Genomic DNA, 16,964 nt, shown 5'->3' on the forward strand with positions numbered 1-16,964 from the left:
GCTTCAGCTTTCTTGCCTTTGGGTAGCTGCCCAAGTTTATTCACCTTAGTAACCTGATTCCATTAAAAGCATGTTGAACCAAATGGAAATTTAAGAGGAAGGCTCACAGTGAAGGCAGTCATTAACCATTACCCTTTGGCTTAGGAACAAGTTATGTTCTCTTATCACTGTGCAAGTGACTTCTTGCTGGTTAAGCTATGTCAGAACAGGAAACCATGTAGAAATAGGAAACAAAGGCCAGCAGGACTAGAGAATATTGTAATAAAAACTCAAAGCTTGAAATTTCCATTTAAGATCTCCCTTCAGTCTTGGAAGATACTGGAAACAGTCACATTGAAGAGAAAACTTTGGAAGTTCAATATTCTTACTTCGTAACATTTGTGTAAACAAACTTTTTTCACAAATATTGTGTCCATTGTATCACCATAGTAGAAAAAGTATCATAATATTATTAGTGCAGTAGTTTTAAACTTTGTTTGCAACCCTACAACTTTGTTTGTCTTCCCTTGTTTTGATCCTGCTTAGGGAATTTTAACAGGTTGGGTTTTTTTCCCTGTATGTTGTATCTACATTACTGTTTTAGGGTGAAAAATGTGCTTTTAAAGTAAATCTCAGAGTTGTCACCAGATCCCAGGCTTTGATTTGCATTGCAGAATAGTCTGAGCTGGGTCACTTTTGATGTAGGCAAAGAGAAAGATATGGACCAGCTGCTAGTGGGCTTTTTGTCTGAGGGACAAATATAATGCTGGTCCAAAGTCAATCCCCAGCTTCCTGCCCTCAGTCTGAGTGCACATGTCAGGTCCTCAGCTCCAAGTCTCACTCTGCAGATCTTTCCTGTGCCCAGACTACTTGCTAAAGCAGACATCACCTTAGTTATCTCTTGTGAACACCAGGGTTTAAGACTAGAAGTTCAAAGACACTATTACAGAGAACCAAGCACTGAGGAATATATTTGTTACTTCAGTCTTCCTTCCTAGGAAATATTGGTCAATGGCTTCCTTTACTGCTACATCAAACACTGACTTGAAAGTTGTTTGGATATCAAATTGCCTTGTGGAACAGACAGATTTTTTTTTGTCCAGGAGATTAAAAATGTCAAAATCAAATAACTGATTTTCTGGTAGTGAGGAAGAGATGTATTATTTCAGAACTGATTAAATTTCCAAAGTCATACCGTGTGTGAGGCTGTATAAATCCTGCCAGAGATTCATTGGAGAAACACTTCTCTGGTTGTTTCCAAACTCTGAACAAAAGTTTGGAGAAGATACTGAGTGATACTGCAGTAATCATGGAGGAAAAGGTCTGTTCAAGACAGGCCAAAGAAAATGCATGATTGTCAGTATGAAAATTTGTTTTTTGTCAGCCCACGGATGCCTTTGCAGTAGGTCATAATCTCTTTTTTGTTTATGTTGCCTTATATGTAAAGCTGGGATAATCAGCCATCTGCTAGTTAGGAATCCCAGCCTAGTTTTAAAATGTGCTCTGAGATCTTTGGGTAGAGGGTGGTATGGAAGGTATTACTATGTATGAAAATACTTAAAATCAGAAAATTCATTGCCTACTTTAAATTATGCTCTCTTGTTGATACTCTTACAGGGATAAATGGAATTAAATCAATACCCATTAATTCTAAAGATAGTCAGGATCCTGTGGGAAAAGAAAGATAAGAGATTATTACCAGTCCCACTCACCTGCTTTCCCCATTTGCTCTACTGTACGGATTACTTCAAAGCATGCAGAATATATTTTGTGTCCCTGTTGAGTGAAAGGGTTATTTGTGTAAGAGTGGAAAAAGTGGGTGTTTTATTTATATTGTGAAAACCCCTTTTTGTGCCCAGTTGGAAATGCTGAAAAGCGGGGAAAAAAGTGTCAGTTTTGCTTTTGGTACAAAAAGAATCTCATTGCTCTTGGCAGTGACCTCAGCTTCCAAGAGGAGGTGTTAGCCTTGCATCATTTCACAGCACTGGCTGATCAGGAGTGGCATTAACCTAACTTTAGCAGAAGCTTGTTTTAGCTCTCTCAGCCAGAAGAGAGTCAAAGTGACATGACACATATGAATGGTACAACAATGGAGACATTACATCAAAGAAAAAAAAAAAAGAAAAATGCTAGACCTTTGTGAGGGCTCAGGTCAGAATATATATATATATGGAATATTAACTGCAGTACTGGAAATTGTTTGCCAGCTCCAGTTCTTATCTGGTCTTGAGACCTTAACATTGTAGCATAGAGATACCACCACAGATCCACAAGTAATTAAAATTCATAGCTTACTTCAACACCATACAATAATAAGCAACATCATACATTGGCTAGGAATTGTTTTAACTGAATATTTCCAGCTTTTCTGTCCAGGCAAAAACAAAAAAGTAGGTACTTCGATGTGGAAGTAGTTGTTTTTGTAAAATGTGAAGTAAATTTTTTTCTTCATGAATGATGTATTATTGAAAAGTACTTCGATTTTACGTTTTTTTCAAGCACATTCAATTTTACATTCTTTCTGATCTTTTGTGCTCAATAGTTGCATGTGTAATTAACTATCCTGAACGAATAATCCAACATTTCTATAGTTGCTAGGTTATAACTAATTAATGTTACAAAAAAGTACTCAAGACAATTTAAAATACTGTAGTTTGAAATGTATACTTATTTTATATTCAAATACATATTTGAATGTGAAACTTTAATGAACTATTGGAACAAAACACCATGGTTGATTCTATTTTTTTCAAAATGTTATGACTTGAGGAAAAAAATACACAACTACCACTCTTTCCATTCTGAATTGGATTCTCTTTGATGAACAGTGATGCAATAGGCAATGTCACTACAAACAACACAAAGCAGTGAACAAACACGTCTATCCTGTATGAATTTCAATGGTGAAATTATATCCATGCATAGACATACACTATTACTGAAAATATGTATGTGATATGCATAATGATGCATTTGCTAGTGTCATTAAAAGTATTACACAGGTATACCAGACATTAGGTGAAGGTATAGCGCTATCCTACCTATTCATATTGTTCAGTCAAACTCTGTAGGTATCAAGGATCACAGAATCAACAGAGCAAGAGATGTGTTGAGAAACTTTCTGAGGAGAAAGCTGGACAGTTGCATGGTGAGGTGACCAAAAATGATTCAAGCCCTCACTGAATATCTGATTCCACAAGGTCTTGCAACTTATTACATGGACCCTTGCATTTCTCTAAAGAAAAATATAGGCATACATCTGTATTTCAGCTGCTTTATACTCTTTATCTTTCCATTTTGCTTTATGTTTTAACATAGCCAGTATTTAACTCTGCATTTAAAAATTTCTTTTTACAAAATTTCTTCTTTAATGCATTATGTTGAAATAGCTGGATTACTACGGTAACAGAGTACAATAGAGACAGAGAGCCTCTTGCTTGATATTTAATGACATGAAGTTTCTGTTTCATTACATTAAAGACTGGGGGTACCACACATAATGTACTGACTCTGTTAATGCTCTTAACTCATGAATAGCAGCTGTTTCAGCTCTTGCTAATTCCTCTTTTAATCCTCTCTCTTCCTTACAGAACTTTGAAAAAACTTTGCATGTAGTCTTACCATTTGTATTAGTATTGTCTTTACATGAGATTTCTTTCTTGTGATAGAAATCTCTCTCCTTTATTTCTACAAATAATTACAGGGTCATTACTGCCACTGCCCTCTCCCATGATTTCATTGCTTTCCCTGAAACCAGCCATTTGTTGAATTTCATTAGCATTAATAAATACAGGACAAAGCTTAAGAGTTTCCGTTACCCCGAGTAGGACTAGCTCATTACACTCTGTAAGAGGTCAGAGAGGGTGAGTTTCTTTAGCAGAATTTGCCATTAATAAAATGAATATAATTCCCTGGAAAAAGCTGCTACTGAAAACCTATTCTGTGTATGTTGCACAGGCAACCATCACTAGGTAAATGAAGTGTGTAGGTGTAGTACTTTGCTTTTTCTGAGCAAAGCACTGATTTCAGAAGTGCCAAACACGAGCAGTTCCTCTTGGATTTCAGTGGGAGCTGTCAATAGCGGCAGTGAAAAAATTACGCCAGATCTGGTAGGCTCTTAGTGTTAAGACTGACCTGTGAATGGGCTTTTGCAAGTAGCACTGGACAAATATCAGTGGATAGTAAATTCCCTGGAAGTGTTTTTTTAGTTGTTCTGCAATTATTCTTAGAATTGAGGTGAATTTAGTTCTGGCTGAAAGAAACCTCTTGAAAGAGGAAAACTTACACCAGCTGAATCAAAAGTTAGAAAAGGTACTTTGTTAGAACATTTGGATTTTTTTTTTTTAAATAATTTCTTCATCTACTTCAGGTTTGAACAATATTTTGAAAAATAGATGCCTTAACCATAAGATTACAAAAGGTTTTCAGTATCTCTTACTCTTACAGAGGAAGTCATATATGAATAAAATCTTCACTGATCCTAGAAACACACTGTCCCACTAGATCAATATATTCTACCAGGTCGAAGAAATAGTCTCAATGACCTTTTGAGGAATGAGTACAAAATAGTACACTTTCTCCAAAACCATCTTCAAAGAACTATCTCTATAGAACATACTTCAGAGGTAGGATGTGTGTTCAAATAACTTTATGCAGTGGAAAGAATGGCCAACTTTGAATGATAATTTTGGTTGTTTCATTACTGAACTTCCAGACCACAAAGAGTGTGGTTAGCAGATTTTGAGCCATTTAGTGATCTCAGCAAATACCACCTCTGCATTTTGCATATCTGAAACAGTAGGGCTATGTTCATCACAGACTCTGTCATTATAAATAAAGAGCTAATTTCAAAGTTCAGGTTTTGAGGCAGATTGTAAAATCCCAGCAACAATGAAAAATCACATAAATTAGTCTGGGCTCGTATCCGACTGAGCTAAAACTACAATGAGGTCCAGTGGTTACTAAGCCACATAAACTAGAATGAAGGCTGGCATGAAACTCATGGACATCCACAGTGTTTTGTGTGCAGCCCTGCGTAAAGTCAGCTGTTGAAAACCAAGGGAAAGCTCTTGTTTGTACAACTTTGGACAGTGGTCTATGGTTTGTTAGGAGGGATGACAGTGGCTTTGTTAGGGACCAATTTCCACATATTTACTTTCCTGTCACTGAGTTCAAAAGGGTTTGTCCTGGCATGGAAAGCTGGTAGAGCAGAAGCAAACTAAAAACACTGTTTGGCAGTTTGACTACTGCTTGCTTCTGCTTGTGAATAAAATTCTCATGATAGACATGTGGTAGTGACTATACAGTCTATAGTATCTTGTGAGAAGAAATTGAGACAATATAGGGCTAACTCAACTGCATTCATAAAGGTGTATGGCACATCAGACTTTTTCTTTTCACAACACTGGCCTTGCTATAAATGCTCTCAAACAAAACCTATTGCCATTCTATTAAAAACCATGGGGCTAAAAAGATATCCCAACTTTCCAGTGGGGCTTGATGAATCTAGATCATTACTTCTGCCAGGATATCCTGTGTACCAACAGAAAATGGAAAGTAATCATCTGTTTAATTCACATCTCTCTTTCCACACTGTAGCTTTTTGTAAGCTAGAGATATGTTTCTGTGTGCATCGGGAGTAAGGTTGAGTAGTGCTAGGCAAAATCCTGCAGGTTTTTCTTATTCTATATGAGTTCCTGGAGAATGACAGTTGCTTCCCATTTTGCTCACTTAGCAATATGGGTGTTTGAACATCGACATTTCTAAATGAAGTTCCCTGTGGAGTTTAATAGGTACAATCCTTAGTAAATTTTAAATGTTACTCCTAAGATAGTGGGGTCTCCTTCCTTTGGATGAGGACAAGAAATCAAACTGCAGTTACCTACATTGCGGTGCAAAGTGTTAACCATAACAGGCATGTCAGAGAGTCATTTAATTTTTGGTTTTGATATTCTTGAGAATCATCTCTTTAGTGGTATTTGTAAATATATTGTAAAGTTTAATAATCCAGGTTCCATTGAGAGCTTGTGACTGTGCTGTTTCTCTCAGATAATAAAAGTAGATTAAAGCTAATAGATTTATGATTGCATCTCATGTAAAACAAAAAGCATGTTGTATTTAGCAGTGCATGTTCTCCCTCTCTTTCCTCTGGTATCTTTGTTGGTAAATTGTGACTGCTCCAACCTGGGACAACTTTGGGATTTGAAAAACAGTTTTGTTTTTCCAGTTCACTAGTTCAAAGAACACAATCAAATTCATATCACAGATTCCAAATTAGCATGTATTTGAGCAATCCAAGAAGGAGGAGAGATTTACTATGAATAGATTGTACATCTCTGCTTCAGCAGTGTAAGTTGGCCTCCAGGGGACCTCAGAAAATGGCAATAAGCACTACTACCACAAGCTCCTAAGGGTCTGTGAGAGAGAAGTTAATCTCAAAAGCAGAAGTCACAAGCACCCTGCCCTGCAGAAGCTGTTCAGTGTGGATGAATTATAGCAATATAAGCTTTGTCAAGTTTCTGTCCTGCTTTGGGTTGACCTGGAACACTATATACTTTGACATCTAGTGTAAATCAGGCAACAAATAAAATGTGCTGTCACCACTTCTTCCTATTGTAACGTTTAAATGCTGATGACTTGGTCTAGAGGTTTGTTTTAGTTTCCACTGGTAGATGGCTACTGCTGAAATTGGTTCACTCCCACAGTTTCACTACCCTGATTTTTGGAAGCTATGAAGTGTTCTGAAACCCAAAGATCATGCCTTATTCTTCGTATTCTTACAGGAAATAATTGAATCATGTTTATGGAGTCATTATATGTACTTAGAAGAAAGGTAGAAAGACAATGAGCTGAACAGGAGAAGGTTTTAACCAGCACAGAGAAACAGCAAAAATCAAAATATGAGCCAAATATGATTCCACTTGCAGAGAAGTGCACTAAAATAATAGAAAGGGGAAAGAAATATTTTAAGAAGTGATAAGCAACCAGAACTGTTACCTAGCTGAACATTATTCATTGTGTCCCATGAGTTGTGGAGTACTCTTTAATTTATCATCTTAGCCAGGGTATATGACACAACTTAAAAATTTAGAGGAAATGTACTTAGAGAGATGTCATTTTATTACTGTTATAAATTGAGCATAATTTGGAAGTTTCTGCATTTATAAATATTTCATGGGGTTTGATGGTGTTAGAATCAAAACAGAACAAAGCCTTAGTTAGGGTCACAGTCAACCCCAAAGGCATCTCTTTGCATTAGCAAAGGCTATTCACCTGGGGGAGATACTCCTTTCAGAAAGCCAGACTAAGGCTGGCTTTCTGAAGGGTACCACTGACAGAGGAAATAGAATTTCAATCTTCTGATTGCTTCCAATTGCAGTTGCAAACTGTGTTTGCTAACCAGCCTCAGCTCATGTCACTCATTTTTTGAGACAAAGTCCACCCTTTCTCCTTTCATGAGCTCTTGGCAGAGAACAGTGCATAGGCAGTTTGTATTCTTACTGTCACACTACAGCCTGACACAACCTTTAAAAAAAAGGTCCATAAATTATGATATTTGCAAAATATTGGCCACGCTGACCCTTGAATGAATATAGCCTGTATTTAACTCAGGGGTGCCGAGTGAGAAGCCCTTCTAGGGTGAATACTTCTAAACAAACCTTTTGTATTGAAAGAATTGTGCAACAGTCTTTCGAAGCTCCCCTTTCTAAAAGACTTTCTAACAAATGGCTCATTTAAGACAGATGCTGCTGTGCTCGTTATATACCCTATGCTAGAGAAGTTCCTTTTCCCCATTTTTACTAGGTAGCTCATAAAATATTTTAAACTTACACAGCACAAGATGTAGGGTTTTTTTCTTTTTTTTCCCACCAACCTTTAAGAAAAGTGGTGAACCCTTATTCTCTTTTCATTTCCTATAACATGGAAAAAACTTAGTTTGTAATCACTGCAGAGAAATGACTAACCTATTGCAGAGATCTTTTCTGGCCTTTTGATACTTATTATTTTATATCAGCAATGAATAATTCTCAGTGTGGCAAGATTCATGTGTGTAGGGGGAAAGAAAGGCAATCTTTCACCTCACTCAGAAACAGAACCGCCGCAGCACTACTTTATTAGTTGTCAGCCATGTCACCCTTAATTAGATTCAAAGGTCCAAGATACTACTTCATAAGACAATTGAAGTGTGGGAAACCGGGAGAGATGGCCATAAGTGATTTCCTGTGGTACAGAGCATTTAATGAATCATACAACTATTGTTGGGATTTTTTTTTTCATGCATTACCCTCATGTTTAAGAAAAAAAGGCTCATATTCTATAACACTGGCATCAGGGAGAGGTTTTTTTTGATCTATAAACAGATGATTATTATAGGTTTACCAGTCTTCATTAAAGTTATGCTTTTTCTTTCAAAATACTTATTATCACCACTGAAGTTGAATCAGTTTTAAAGGTACAAACCAGCTTTATACCAATGTATGTGTGTGTATGTGCAAACACACAAGCACCTGTACTTGTACATATGCAGGAATCACTATATTTGTTCCCTTAGGTAATAATGGTATTTAATTACAGTGTTACAGTCTGTGTATAAAAACAAAATCTTATCTGATTTTTCTGAGAATTTTTGTTAGTCAAACGAAATTTTAATTTCCAACAGGTCCAGTCCAATCCTAGCACCAAAGAGTTTTGTTTAAATTTAATAAAATAAGAATTTAATCATTTGGCTTATTAGACTACCTTAGTTCCCAGGGTACCACTTGCTGTGTTCAGCAGTCTTTTCGAGGCTGCTAGAAATCAATTTTTTCATAAATATTAGTCATTCATGGTATATTAGCAATTTTCCCTATTTTTAATAGCTAGGAAATTGATTTTGCAAGTGATTTTAAGGGAACTGTACTTGATTGCAGCATCTGCCCTACCATTGTCACTCTTAAGACCAGAAGCTAAGCTAAGTCTTGTATTTTATTCTTTCTTGATCAGTGCTAGGAATAATATTCTTGCACACACTGGCATGCTTCCAGAAGGACTGAATAAAGTCTGACAATTTCAGAGCCTGCTCAGCTTCGCTGTATGGAATAGCAGACTCTACATCACAGCTACTGGTGGTTTCCAGAGAAGATGAGCAGAACCTTCCACTGTATTTACACACCAGTAACTTTCTGTTCTCTCTTATTCTACAATCTCTAGATTTTGAACAAGAGCTAACAGCAAATAATGGTGATCAGAAGTGATGCATCATAACCTTCTTTCTTCTGTAGCAAGTTGCACTATGTAATCATAGATTATAATAATTTATGAGTAAACATTAAGTTAAATGGTGGGAAATTATATCCTATGGCTTTGTTAATTGTTCAAAATATTTATGTAACTGAAAGGGAGTTCCTGATGTATAATATTTTATTTACAAATTTATCCTGTCATGCAAAGCTTTTCTAGCAGGAAAAATCTCCTGTCTCACTCTCCATTTCTCACACCTAAATTCAATGAAGACTTTATGCACTAGATTCTCCATTATTAATTTTTTTTTTAAAAAAAACCCACTGTAGGTAAAATAAAAATGTTTAACAAAATTTAAGAATGGTTAACCATGATTAAAACTGGTTAACATATTCCATGATCCCATCAGGTTTCACTGGCCTTACATTGTGGGTACTTAAAAATAAAAATTTCCAAAGGGTACAAACCAAAAAAAAAAAAAAACAAACCACCACCAAACCCCACCCCAAAATGTGGTATCCCAGGAAGCACCACCAAAACGGTCAGGAGGTGGCACTGTTCTCTCTGAGCTAATGCATCAGCAGGGTAGCACAGCGCTATTGGATTCAGTGTTTACTCTCCCTACGCACAATTTCTGTCTTTCCCTTCTTTTTATTTTTGTATGTGATGCCAAATAACGTATGGACGAATGTATTAATCATTCACAGAACTTACAGTTAACTACTTCTGTGAAACAAATACACTCTATAAACTCTTGTTGCAAATTTTTTGAAAACAAAATCTTTAACTTACATCTGGCCAAATGGAGTCTGTGTTAAAGTCACCGAGTAGTTCACTTACTAGTCCCAGTTTCTAAAAACTACTATTTTCTCATTGAATCTACCAAACATTACAAATTTTTTCAGCCAAATAGTTCATAAATGCTCCTATTAGCTAATCTTACGCAACAAAGTGCATGTATTAGGTTGTTTTTTTTCTAAGGAGCCATAGTATGTCCTCTGCTTTCTGGTGACTTAATTTTTTATCATGAAGAGTAAATACAGTGCCTGGTCTGACTCCTCACACAAGCTATTGTTCCTTCCAGTTTCTTTCAACCATTAGTGACTCTCTGAATGTTAATTGAGAATAACAAATAACCAAAATTAGGCTGCAAGTATTTTATTAGGATTATTTCACTGTTGCTAGTCAACCATTCTAATTAAAGTGCTAAAGACAACGTCAGATTATATTATGATTCTCAAGGTGTTTTTCAGATGTGCTTGGTTTTGCCATGAAAACAAACTGACAGGGTTTTTTTCCACCTCTTCATGACGTACTCAAGTTTAATAAAAAACAGTCCAAAGCTGACAAAAGTTCAAGAAAGCTTTCTGTGAGATAGTCTGGAAAGTTATGAGCAGTTTTAGGCCAAGAAGAGAGATTCAAATTGACAGAAATACTGGTGAAACCCATCCAGAAGAATAGGAGTCAAAGGGACTGTAGCCTATTGGGCATGACAGTGGCTTAGGATTCAGGAAACCTTTCTGTGCTTTCAAAGAGACTCTTGACTTGCTCTTTCGTGTAAGACAAAGTACTTTATTTACTTGTACATCAGCTTTTCATTCTGTATGTCATCAGTAGAATGTAGCTGTCCAAACCTAATAATCTTTACCTATTCATTCTGTGTGTATACCCTGATTCAGACCATGTGACTGTGGACAATTCACTGCATACTTTTGGTTACTCACTCTTGCACAAGGCAGTCCATGATGACTTATTGACCAACGTGAGTTTTAAGCATGCAAAGAGTTGAAATTTACATGTTTGAAATGATCTGTCATGGTTATGGTGTGGCTTAATTATTTGAAGTTAGTAAATCGCAAATGAATCCATGGTTAAGGCAAGACATGGGGAAACAAAAATACAGATTTTCTTCTTAAAATTTGATGATAACTTCTACTAGACATGATTAAAGGTTATGATTTGAAGAAAATGTACTCCAGTGTTCACTGGAGTAGTGATCACTACTAGCTAGAAAGAGCATAGAAAAATAGGTGGACTGCCTAGATTTCAGATCATATAATGTGCTGATTCCATAATCTCCTGGTAGTTTTTCTCCTTTTAGTACTCAAATCCAGGCCACCCAACGTTTCAGAATGAAATTGCCTGATTGCGACACAATAATAACTGCTGGCAGCAGCAGAACAGTCTCTTTTAAAGGATTTATAGATTTCACAGAGTGCTATCTGGACTGCCACCCCTGCCCACATCACTGATTCATGAGTTCATCTCTAGTAAGACAGCAACAGAATTACTTTGCCACAGAGAAGTGATAACATCTTAGGGGAGAAGAAGGTCACACTGTCACTTGGTGAATATCATACAACATAAAACTCAAACGCTGTAACGCTGTAAAAACCCATCAGGTATCTCAGAAAATGAGGGCCTTGCTGCTGGGATTCTGTCAGGCAGCAATTTTTACTTTGATTACCTAAAGTCACTTCATCTGTCTCTCAGCATTACATCATCTATAACTTCTCCCTCTTTCTCAAAAGGTTATTGAATGAAGTGTCAATCTTTCTCCGACTGTATGCATAACCTTAAAAAAACAGCACTTTGTCCCGTTATTTTACATCCCAAAATCCAGTAAAGTTTTCTATAAAAAAACACTTAAAAAAACTTTCAGACATGTATGTTATTCTGTCTCCAGAATAATGATATTGACACCATTGATTAATTCTTGTGTAAGGAAAACATTTTCATGTGATCCTATCTCACAGGAAAGGTGGACAACTATAGCAAAAAAAAATCAGGTGGTTTCTTCCAGGAAAATCCCTGCTCACTGCAGGGGGGTTGGGCTTGATGATCTCTCAAGGTCCCTTCCAACCCAAAGCATTCTATGATTCTATAAGTGCTCCAAGGAGGAAGACAAAAGATAAAAAGAGCAAGTGAAAGACAGGGTTAGAGCTGGAAAAGATCTTTCAAGAGAGTGCATGTAAACGTGATCATGTCTTTCAAAACATAGGTATAGACTTTATCTTGGCAACTTCATTTCACAGTACTGCCAGTTGTCAGCATTTCTTAGTAGAAGGCAAGAAAATATTTTATTTTACATTATTGAACTTATTTGACTGTTGCTGTTTGTATGCACTGATTTAGCACTTACCACTAATATTCTGGTGTTTAATAAAAACACTAAGTATTTTTATGCTTTTTTTCCCCATATTTAAATTCCTGTTCAGGCAGTAACTGATTATGCAAAAGAATAGTTGCAATGATCTTATTCCCATTTCACAGGTAGAGAAACAGATATGCAGAGAAAGTGGTATGTCCAGGGCCACAGACTGAATCAGTAGCAATACTTGTATTAGTGGTTTTAACAGATAAACCACTTCAAAGATTTAAGAGTGAGAAAGCTTAAATATGTGGCAGTTAAGAAACAAAGCTATTTTTATCTCCTTAATGATGTTTGTGCATAAATTGCTTTAAGGATTAAAAGGTTCTTAAGTACTAAAGCCCCTTTAAAACCTTAAGCTCCTATAATGTTTTATGAACATAGAGATGATGGGTCACCCTGAGAATACAGAAATGGACTTTTATTTGATAATGGAGCTTGGTTCTGGAAAGAGAAAGCTTGTGCTAAAAATGGTCAAAGACCGATCCTAAAAAAAGAGACAAATCTGGCCAGTGGCTTTGTGATTCTTGGTCTGGATGTGCTGACTATAGGCTTGTGAAATGGCCTAGAAAGAGATCTTTCCAGTCTGGTGGCCCCCATGGAGATACCTGTTAGACTGGTGGATGGGTCATCAGCAGTGGAAGCAAAGCAAAAAGGAAAATGGTTGAGCTCAGAGATGGAAATTGACATTGATGGCACCAGCAGAGAAGAGTTGCACGAGGCTGGTGATGTTTGGGAGAGGGATTTTCCTTAGCGGAATTGCTCCAGAAACAGGGCTTTGGACCTCCACCAGACTGGGTTCAAGGAATGATGTCTGAGTTAATTTTAGGTTCCTTCATATGGCAATGACTTCAGGTTCCCTTAGCCCAGTCCATGTTGCTGTTACCACTGGCTGATCAATACCTGGGGAACTACCCTCAGAGCTTCCTTAGCAACTGAGAGAGTTTCAGCTCTTTAGGACAGTTTGCACAAACCTCCCATATAAAAGGAATTTTTTTAAACCAAGATTAAAAACAGATTGAAACTCTGCTTAAAATCACAGAAACAGCTTGCAGACTATATTTAATTTGAAGACAGCTGAGCAAAGGCATATACTGAGAAAATTCTGTTTTTTCTCCATTACAGGAAAACCCCCACCCGCAAAAGCTGTATGTATTTGGAAAGTTCATGTTTTGAACTTGCCTAGTTAGATTTTCCTCCTTACAATGCTGCACTCACAGACACATATCTTTGTCTGTGCCTGCTTATTAACTCCCCTAGTCAGAACAGTCTTACCCATTTTTTAATAACAACCCCTCGCAGGTAAAACTTTCAGTAGAAGTTCTCTTCTATGATGTTAAAAAAATAAGGTTTAGAAACACTCAGAGGCTATATTTCAAAACCATAATCCCACTAGGGCATATTACCAAACATTACATTTACCTGCACCTGTTTATTTAGCCCTCTTTTCAAGGTTTTTTACAGTTGGTTTTTACTTTCCATGAAATAAAAATTAGGGATAGCCCCCAGTCTTTGCCATACTATTTGTTTCCCTAGGTAGCCACCCCTGTGTTTGAGTCAAGAAGGATTATGTACTTACAGAAAATATTTTTGTACTTTGTTGCTTTCACTGGATCTAAGACAAATATTTAGTTGGGAGACTACCCATACTGCTATTTGAAATTGCTTAAGAAACAACAATGAATAATGATTTATAACTAATGAGAAGTAAATAGTCTAATTTTCTTTAAAGTCCCTGACCATAACAATCACCTGCACAGCTGATTTCATCTGCAATTTTGAATAAATGGAGGATGGAGTAGGAGGGAAGGGAAGAGACTACCAACTGAAAACTTACTTTTTTAAAAAAAACCTTCTTTTTTAATAAAGCAACTCTTCTCATTAAAACATTAAAAACATCCAGAAGAAAATCCAAGTTCTGAAAGATATGAACTACATAATAGATACATTTGTTGCTAGCAACCTAAAAAATGTCTTTTTCCTCAGTAAATAAATTACTTGTACATACATAATGCACTGATAAACAAGAGAAATATCCACAATTGAGCTGCTTCTAGTAAGCTATTTAAATTGCTTTTGCTGCAAGATAACTACCCTTCAGGTTTTCTAAAGTTGCACATTTTGGATAGCTAAACTGATGAAATTTTAGCAGGATTTTAAATTATTCTTTTTGTCATTACCTCTTTGTGCACAGCCTATTTCAAGGAAAAAAGAAACCTTTCAAGCTGTTGAAAGATTACTTTCATTTTAAACTGTCATACATTGCTTCCAAAAGGTGGTGTCAAACTCTGCTGCGTGTGAAGAATTAAGGAGGCTATGCCAGCTTCAGAATGCCATTATCTGATAGGAATGCTTTTTCCTAAAAAATTGAGCCCATAAGCTCTGCAGAAGTGTGTTTTTGTGCATGTGGCAGCAGGAAAACAATTAGCACTTACGATACCTTCAGAAAGAAAACTACTTTTGATTTTTTTTCAGATGACCTAGAAGAATTTAGTCATCCCATGGCAACAGAAAGTCACTCCTCCCTCATGCTATTAATCATACAAAATGATTTTGTAGGCTTGTCTGCAGCTAGAAGAGACCTTACATATTTACTGGAATGCGCTTGTGGCAGACAGCATCCTCATCATCTTAGAAAGGTGCTTAGCTGCTTGAATAAATGTCAAGAAGTCAGCATGGTCCAGTGGACAGTATAAAGGACTGAATGACAGGAAACTTATTTACTGGGTTTGTTGCTGATTCACTTTCAGGGAATTTTAGCATCTGTGTACACAAATAATTTTCTATGAGGGAAAATAAGACATGAACTAAATATATGCTATCTGCTCTGTGTTATTTGCTTATATGTGAAAGGTATAATGAGAAAAGGAGTCAGGTTGTCCTATTTCAGACCATTTTTTGTATATCTTTCTATCCTTAATTTCCTCTCTAAAATAAATCTTTTAGTCATTTTTCTTGCCTGTGTGTCTGAAATCTTTCTAGCTTTGCTCCATTTTTAGTGTATATATGTGTGTATGTGCTAAAATTGCCAGTTCTTCACTAGATTTCCAGATTCCAGTAAGGACATATTACAGAGTCACAGAGCTATGTTTTAATATTCTTCAACTTATTAATTATTGAATCCTAACATTCTTGGCTTTTCCTAAAATGAAAAAGTGTTATTGAACTTTCTATATTTAGGTCATAACATTGAGAGTGTGGTAAAGGGAATCACAATGGTAACTGCCAAAATGTGGCAGGCACAAAAACATGGAGAGAATTGAAGCAGGAAAACGTGTAAGCACAGAGATGGAGGGATATATGATTTAGGGAAAACAGCACCTGAATAAAATGAGAGCAACAGATTCATGAATTTGGCCTCAACAGGTAAGCCTTTGGACAAGTTTGAAGCATTATTTCTCTAATACAATAACAGCATGATACTCAGTCATACTAAGATGTTCTTCACTAATATTTTGTGTTTCCTGAATGTCACTTAGAATTTCAGCAACAGTATAGGTTCATGCTTGTGATTGCTCAATGAATACCAGTCATTTTTCAACCCCATCCTTCAAGGCCCATCTCCTTACCAAGAATCTCAGTACTTTGACAACAGTAGAAGCATTCTCTTTGTCAGGCCGTTTGAATTATGGTTCGCACTGCTCACTCATCCTTAGGACACAGTGCTTCAGCTGGTCCTTGCAGTGATGCTGAGAGCACACTCTTCTTTCTCTAGACACAAACAAAGCAAGGCAGATATCATGTCTCTGCCTGTCACAAGACAAAAGAGAAGAGCTTTTGACTGAGACCCACAAGAAACTAGTTAATTTTCCAAAGAAACTGCTGTCAAATCTGCCTATAGTTATTTTCCACATCAGTGTCACCTCTCCCTCCAGTAAGGTTCGATGCATTCCACCTGTGGCTGGGCTTGTCACTGAAACTCTTGCTGTTTTGGAGTCACAGAAAACCCCTCCATCTTAGTATTTTCCTGACCAAAAGAGCTTCGGTCAGAGTGCCTGTTGAACCATGTTATGTGTTACCTACTAACCAGTTACCTACAAGCCAATTTGGACAGGTTTTATAACATTCTTTTTGAGGGAGGAACCACTTTTCAGTGAGAAAGAAATGAAAGTGGGAAGCTAAAGGGAAGGAAGTATTAGAAAGAAAGACAAAGTTCAGGGGTGAAATTAAAGATTCAAGTTTCTGTTTCTATTTAATAGCAAAGTCAAACTTAGGCTGTGGATCAATTTTAGCACCACACTGTGTCACTCGTGATTAGACTGTGAAAATCACATCCTTGGCCCCAATATTTATGGGTTTTGTCTCTGTTGCAGAGTCTGTACTTTTTGTTTTGATTGGTCTGTATTTTTTGGGTTTTGGGCATATTATTTGTCTTATTCTCCTCTGTAGCTGCCCTAGGCTCACTCCAGCAAAAACAAATGACAATAAGCTGGAGGTGTAGGTAGACAGATTGCCCAGGAGTGACAAAATTATTGGAATTAGAGAATGACATCCCAGTGAATTTTCCCGCACACTGTATTCCCTCAAATGTTTGATGTGAGAACTGAGAGTATAAACAGCAAGTGCATACCTCAGAAGCGATTATGTTTCAGAATAAACCTCCAATGATAGCGAG

The sequence above is a fragment of the Pelecanus crispus genome, chromosome 6, assembly GCF_030463565.1.
Source record: "Pelecanus crispus isolate bPelCri1 chromosome 6, bPelCri1.pri, whole genome shotgun sequence".
NCBI lineage: Eukaryota > Metazoa > Chordata > Aves > Pelecaniformes > Pelecanidae > Pelecanus > Pelecanus crispus.